The 7,500-nt window shown below is 37.3% G+C and overlaps 1 protein-coding gene and 3 long non-coding RNA genes across 6 annotated transcripts in view; 2 read left to right on the top strand and 2 right to left on the bottom strand.

Annotated features, from left to right (window-relative positions):
- The window catches only part of LOC123510910, a 765-nt gene extending 435 nt beyond the window's left edge, over positions 1-330 (bottom strand). The window contains exon 1 of the long non-coding RNA XR_006676648.1: positions 1-330. This exon is cut by the window's left edge and continues 191 nt beyond it. This is a non-coding gene — a long non-coding RNA (uncharacterized LOC123510910).
- Positions 1-1,672, top strand: part of LOC123510947 — a 4,063-nt gene extending 2,391 nt beyond the window's left edge. Inside the window, exon 2 of the long non-coding RNA XR_006676661.1 lies at positions 938-1,672. This is a non-coding gene — a long non-coding RNA (uncharacterized LOC123510947). The remainder of the gene's footprint in view (positions 1-937) is intronic.
- On the bottom strand, positions 1,054-2,524 carry LOC123510983. The gene is made up of 2 exons (XR_006676678.1): positions 2,109-2,524; positions 1,054-1,858 (listed from the first exon to the last, which is right to left on the bottom strand). It is a non-coding gene; the product is annotated as an uncharacterized LOC123510983 (long non-coding RNA).
- A 2,421-nt stretch (positions 2,525-4,945) lies between these two features.
- Positions 4,946-7,500, top strand: part of LOC123511015 (pyruvate kinase-like) — a 22,882-nt gene continuing 20,327 nt past the window's right edge. Inside the window, exon 1 of one of the 3 annotated variants that reach the window (XM_045266726.1) lies at positions 4,946-5,119. The gene's annotated coding sequence lies outside the window, so the exon portion shown is untranslated. The remainder of the gene's footprint in view (positions 5,120-7,500) is intronic. The other 2 variants (XM_045266788.1, XM_045267111.1) reach the window with 2 other exon arrangements.

Below are 7,500 nucleotides of genomic sequence, written 5' to 3' on the forward strand. Positions count from 1 at the left end.
CAGGGCCACACGGTAGGAGGCACTTTGGCACTCAGACCACCACCAACAACACCACCACCATCACCACTACCACCACCACCCACCCACCACCACCACCACCTCGTTTTAACTTTGGTGTGAAAGGGATGTTAAATTTTAAGTGATTCTTGTACTTTTGGACTCTCTGAAAGTACATTAAGTTTATGTCCACCTATTGTAAAGGCGACAATAATAATAAAGAGTTTAAAAAGTGAAGGTGCAACGTTTGAACTGTGAAGGAAGGAAGGAAGGAAGGAAGGAAAATAGAGTAAAAGAAGGAAGAAGGAGGAAAAAAAAGGAGGAGGAGGAATGAGAAAAAAAAAAATAGGTGTGAATTTTGAAAGATAATAATAATAGTTTGAAAGTGAAGATGCAATGTTTGGACTGTGAAGGAAGGAAGGAAGGAAGGAAGGAAAATAGAGTAAAAGAAGGAAGAAGGAGGAGAAAGAAGAAAAAAAAAGTGTAGGTGTGAATTTTGAAGGAGATAATAATAATAGTTGAAAAAGTGAAGGTTTGAACTGTGAAGGAAGGAAGGAAAGAAGGAAGGAAGAAATAAAAAAGAGGAGGAGGAAGAAAAAAAAAATTGTAGGTGTGAATTTTGAGTAGTTTTAAAAGTGAAGACAGAAATTTTGAACTGTGAAGGAAGGAAGGAAGGAAGGAAGTAAAAAGGAAGAAGGAAGGAGTTATACAAAAATTCAGAAGTGGAAAAAGAAGACGAAAGGAAAAAAAAGATGAAATTGAAGGAGATGATTTTGAACTGTGAATAAAGGAAGGAGAAGGAGAGGGAAGAAAAAGATAAAGAAAAAGGAGGAGGAGGGAGATAAAAAGTAGGAATAAGGAGTAAAAAAGCACAGGTGGGTAGTTTGAGCTGTGAAGGAAGGAGGAAGGAGGAGGAGGAGGAGGAGGACTAGAGGAGGAGGTGTGTGTGTGTGTGGTAGGAGGAGCACTGGAGGTGTGTGTGTGTGTGTGTGTGTGTGTTGGTTTGAAAAGTAATGAGACTCGAAAACTTGTTTGATAACATTATTATTGTGTGTGTGTGTGTGTGTGTGTGTGTGTGTGTGTGTGTGTGAACTCTTGATAATTTGACATTTCCAATTAACGACAAGTATAGAAACATTAATTTGTGAGGTAGAATTGACCTGTGTATGTGTGTGTGTGTGTGTATGAGTGAGTGTGTGTGAGTGAGTGCGTGTGTGTGAGTGCGTAGGTGGCAGTAACAAGAAGTCCTCCCATCATTACCATTACTCTAGCCATCATTACCTCCCCGTTTGTAGCGTGTGGCCATTAAGAAGTAGATATTTTGTGTCTGATATTCCTTCTCACCATCACTTCTACGTTACCAAACCTCAGGACAACATTTTTGGCCCTTCCTGATTTGATGTACTTGTGTGTGCGTGTGTGTGTGTGTGTGCATGTGTGTGCGTGTGGCTGCCAAAGACGTGTGTGTGTGCATTGTGGGTGTACATGTGTTAGGTAGCTTCGATTTATTTAGCCCCCAAAACAACTCACAGAGGTAACAAGCTGACGCAAAGCACATACATACATATAATAATGAATAATAATAATAATAATAATAAAAAAACAAAATAAAAAACATTTCTTGCTTTAATTGTTAACAATAAAACAAATGTCATCTTGTAAAGAACAATTATTACTGCTTGTATCTTTTTTAACAACCTCAAGCTTATCACACTGGCTGGCTGGCTGGCTGACTGACTGACTGACTGACTGGTTGGTTCGCTGGCTGGCTGACTGGTTGGTTGGCTCACTGGCTGGCTGACTGGTTGGTTGGCTGGTTGGTTGGTTGGTTGGTTGGTTTGCTGGCTGGCTGACTGGCTGGCTGTAGGAACAAGGCACTGGGTTTAATATCACTGCTTCTGTTATGTGCCTTAAATCTTACACCATCTCCTCCTCCTCCTCCTCCTCCTCCTCCTTCTCCTCCTCCTCCTCCTCCTCCTCCTCCTCCTCCTCCTCCTCCTCCTCCTCCTCCTCCTCCTCCTCCTCCTCCTCCTCCTCCTCCTCCTCTCACTGGCACTAAATGGCACTAACTGACACTCTGGTCTATAACTAGGCTCTATATTGCTACAAACCTTGCACTGTGGCCCTCTTAACATGGTGCTATTGGGTTATAAGCTAGTTGGCACTGGCACTCTATGCAAACTTGTCACTGTGGCCCTCTTAACATGGGTCCTATTGGGTTATTTAGTTTGGCACTCTGGCACTCTATATAAACTGGCACTGTGGTCACATGATAGACCCCTGTGTCACTGTTCCTATCTGGCACTGTGGTACTTAGTTTGGCACTGTTTGGGGTATCTTTGGCACTAACAGTTGGATATGAAGTGAGAGAAGATACAGAGAGAGACAGAGACTGAGAGATGAGAAATTAAACGAGATATGACGGAGATTTGAGAGATAAACTTGAAAAATAAAGAGAGTAGAGATATGAAGAAGATATGAGAGATAATAACATAGAGAGAGAGAGAGAGAGGAAGAGAAATTAAAGAGTAGAGGTAAGAATATTTGAGAGATGATAACATGAGAGATACAGAGAAATGAGAGAGGGAGAGAGAGAGAGAGAGAGAAAAAAAATTAAAGTAAAAGTAAGTAAAGACAGAGAGAGAGAGAGAGAAACTTAAAATAAAAGAGAAAGAGAGAAATTGAAGTAAAAGGAATAGAGAGAGGAGAAAGGACATTTATTTTATTCATTTATCAATTTATTTATTTATTAATTAGAGAAGAAAAATTTGAAGACATTTATCACCATCCTTTGCCGAACTCGGGACCTGCAGGGGGACTGGCAAGCAAGTGGGCCTTTTTTTTGGACCTACAGGGGGACTGGCAAGTAAGTAGAGCCTTTTTTTTAATACTAATTCATATCACCCATAGCCAATTTTTTTTTTCTCGTAAAAAAAAAAAATGCTACAAGGAAATTAGAGAAATGGAAAAAAAAATAATAAAGGTTGAAATAGAAGAAAAGGCCATTTTAGGTCAAGGAATGAGAGAAGGAAGAATATGAGGAAGAAATAAAGAATAACTAGGACATAATTTGATAAAGGAGGAAGAGAGGAGAATGTAGAAGAGAGAAATGAGAGAGAAACAGTAACTAGGACATAATTTGATAAAGAAAGGAGAGAAAGAATAACTAGGACAATTTGATAAAGGAGGAAGAGAGGAGAATGTAGGAGAGAGAAACGAGAAAGAAACAATAACTAGGAAATAATTTGATAAAGAAAGGAGAGAGAGAATTTAGGATAGAAAAATGAGGAAGAGGGAAAAGAATAAGAAAATAAGAAATGAGAATGAAGGAAGAGATAAGATGAAAAGAATAAGGAGAAGGAGAAATGAGAAGAAAGGAAGGAATCAAAACAAAAGAAGAAAAGGAGAATAATAAATGAGGAAGAGGGAAAAACGAAAAGAAAAGAGAAAAGAAGAGATGAATGAAAAACGAGGAAGAAATAGAAAAAGACAAAATAATGATAAATGAAGAGAAAGGCATAAATACAATAAGAGAGAGAGAGAGAGGAGTAAAATATTTGATTTGAGAGAGAGAGAGAGAAGGTTGGATATTTGTGATGGTGAGTATTGAAGGTCTCTTAAAAGCCGATACATTTTTAAATCAGCTCTTATTGTGGCTGTGCATTATGGGTGATAGATACGCGCATACAGACAGACAGACAGACCGCGATAGATAAATAGATAGATAGACAGATAGAGAAATAAATAGATAGATAGATAAAGAGATAGATAGATAAATAGATAGATAGAGACATAGAGAGATAAATAAATAGATAGATAGATAAAGAGATACAGAGATAGATAGATGCACAGGCAGGAAGATAGATAAGTACATAGACAAACTATACCTACTACCACTACTACTACTACTACTACGTACTACTACTATTGCTGCTGCTGTTATAGATATATTAGATAATACAGCACACAATTTTTTATTCATATTTCTCTTAAATTAAGGATTTATTTCACTTTCTCTTCACCACACCCTCTATTCCATTAATACACCACAATACATCTTCCACATGAAAAAATACAGCTCGAAAAAATCATGTGGGTATAAATCAGTGTTTATTTGGACGGGAAATGCAAGAAATAAGAAAAATATTACAAGGTCGCAAATGTCAAAGAAAAAATGTCCGATTCTTCATATTTAGCCTTGGCTTAAACCGTAAAATGTATTAATACACATTAATACGCGTTAATACATTACTTGCACCCCATTAATATGCTTAAACATACTTGAAACTATATTTTCGTCTCTTTATTAGAGCTTAGAAAAGTATATTTTTTTTAAATAATATGAAAATTAAGGTAAAGTCGAAGAAAAGCATGTTGATAAATCATCTTGGAATAACTTTGACTTCGGATACTATAAATCTTAAATGCACACTTATTTATATTTGTAAATCAATCTCACCACACTAACATAATAGTATGCATATAATTACATATTTTTCTTTATTTATTTTTACCCAGAAAGACTTGATTTGTGATAAAAATGCATAAATATTAAGCCAAGGTCGAGACATGGATTATTTCAAACGCCATTTCATTTCATTTATTACAGAAATACATGAAATACTCCATATAAATACGAAATACGCGGTGAGAAATTAACAAGTATATTTATCCGTCTGCATATGAAGGAATTTAAACGAGAAATGCCGGGCAATAAAAAATAGATATGGCAAGGTCGCAGATGTCAAAGAGAACACGTCCGAACCCTCAAATAAATCTCACCTGAAAAGCCTAAAAAAAGCAACAAAAACAGAGAAACACACACTAAAACACATCAAATAAATTAACAAAAAATAGAAAACACATATTCAAAATAAAAATACCGAATCATTATAGATTCTCAAAATAGATATAGATAACCCAAACTGAAGTCGAGGTCAAGGTCGGACGAGGTTACCCTCTGAAGGATTCCCAAGGTCTGGTGAAGGAGGCTGGTAAATCCTCATCTTATTTGACCTCTACCGCTTAAATCCTTCACTTCTCCGGAGCCTTCTGAGGTGAAACATCTAGCGGAAGGACTCCTCTTTAATTCACACGGAAGACTAACACCGATCAAGGCAAGGTAAGGAGGATATTGAAGGATAAATGCAAGATATGTCAGAATTTCCTGTTGGGGATCTAGCCGGCGTCAGGATGAAACGTCAGAAAATGGATGGGATTGGAATATTCACTTGTTGTTTGTTAATGGCGCTTGTGTCTTTGGGATCCCAGGGTCACGGGGGTTTATTGTAGCCATACCTTGATGTTAATTACTTGTTTTGCTTGTAATGGCAGACGTAATTGTGTGTGTGTGTGTTTGTTTGTCTTATGGTGACGGGAAGGTTTTTTTTTTTCGAGATTTTGCGTAGGATCTTGATTTCTTGATATCTTGTGGTAGGATGTACAGTTTTCTCTATCTTAGCCTAGGATATACAATTTCTTTCTATCTTAGCCTAGGATATACAATTTTCGGTATTACTCCAGAATTTCACCACAATCAGCTACGTGTTTTTTACCCACCTCAAGAGAGAGAGAGAGAGAGAGAGAGAGCTCCTCATTACGAATAATTTGAACCCCATGTATACTAGGTGCAATCTTTTAGGTTAGATTAGATTAAGTAAAGTTCTCTTCTGAACGAAACTTATTTTTTCTGGTAGATTTCAGCTTGTTTTTAATTAATTTACCAGTTGTTTTATTGAAGCAAATCATAATATGTTTCGTGGCTGTAAAAAAAAAATAAAATGGTTGATTTGCGCCAAAAACAAGTGGTATTTCAATTAAAAGCAAGCCAAAATCTACCACAAAAAAATAGTTTCATCCAGAAAGGACAAGGCGGTGAAACTCTGGAGGTTTACACAATTTTCTTATCTTAGCCTACATTTTTTTGTATCTTTGACGAGGATTTTCTCTCTATCTTAGCCTAGAATGTACAGTTTTCTTTCTATCTTAGCTTAGGATGTACAAATTCCTCACTTTCTTAGCCTAGGGTGTTCAATTTTCTCAATATCTTAGTTTAGTTCATGTTTTGGGGACAAGAATGTTTGCTTGGGGGGGGAGATGGTTTGCTTAGAATTTTGTTTTCTTAATATCTTAGCTTGGGATGTACAATTTTGCTCCTGAATAAAAACGTGCCTGTTGTGCAGAATTATTATTTATTTATTTTTTTTTTTCTTCTGATTTTACTTTGTGCATTTCTTTTGTATGTTGTGCAGTGGTTCTTTGGCTAGTGATAGGAAAAGTACTATCTCCATCTCATTTCTCAGGTAAAGACATTGAGAGATTAGGAATTGAGAAAGGTAAAGGGTTGGTCTCTCTCTAAAATCAAGGTAACAAACTAGATAGCAAGCATTTGTATTAATCTCAAGCACTCTTTTGTAGGTAAGGACATTGAGAGATGGGGAATTGAGAAAGGTAAAGGGCTGGTCTCTCTCTAAAATCAAGGTAACAAACTAGATAGCAAGTGTTTGTATTAATTGCATGTCTCTTTGTTGGTAAAAATATTGGGACAGGTGAAATTGAGAAAGGTGAAGGGCTGATCTCTCTCTCTCTAGGTAAAAATATCTGGAGATTAGGAGTTGAGAAAGGTAAAGGGCTGATCCTCTCTAAAATCAAGGTAACAATCTAAATAGCAAGCGTATCTCTGGAAATGAGGTAACAAACTAGCCTTTTGATGACATGCCAAAGGTGTTGAGAGTGTGTCAGTGCTGGAATGAGTGTGGTGGTTTTTTTAAGTAAGATAGGACAGCTGGCCAAGGGCACCAGAAACAATTAAAAAGTCAATGTTTCGAACAGGTCCTTCCTTATCACTAATCCCCTCCTCAAGAACAGCAAGTTGGGGGCACCATGAGGGAAAAAAATAGGGCTACACCCCCCTGGACTTACTGTGGACTGTCCCTCCTTGACCACCCCCTGCTTACCAAACCCTGAACAAAATCTAACCTAAGCTAATTTGAACATACAGGTAACTCTGGATTTTCACGATAGATGCGTTCCAAGAGGCATTGCGTATTTCAAAATTGACGTAAAACAAACTTGTAATTCTCATAAGAAGCAATAGATAATAAGGGGATGTGGGCCAAATCGTGTAGAAGCAAACCATTTTTTCACTTGCATATTAACAAAAGGTGCATAAATTAAACACATGTAAATCAAGAGTTAGCTGTATATACAAAATGCAGCAAACCATTATCACCACTACTCACCAATAACAGCATACCTCACTAACAGGCTGACAAAAAGCTGTGTGCTGCGTTTTCCACTGTAGGGGCACGATCGTCTCTTGTCTCTGCTACTCATGTAAAATTGAGCTTTGAATTCACCATAGCAGAGAGGATACAAGACTCACAAGGTCATTCATATACATAAAGGCTGACAAAAATGTGTGGTATTTGACATTACAGGCACGATCGCCTCTTGCCCCCGCTACTTGTATGCAAAATTGAGCTTTGAATTCACCATAGCGGG

The sequence above is a fragment of the Portunus trituberculatus genome, chromosome 1, assembly GCF_017591435.1.
Source record: "Portunus trituberculatus isolate SZX2019 chromosome 1, ASM1759143v1, whole genome shotgun sequence".
In the NCBI taxonomy this organism is placed as follows: Eukaryota; Metazoa; Arthropoda; class Malacostraca; order Decapoda; family Portunidae; genus Portunus; species Portunus trituberculatus.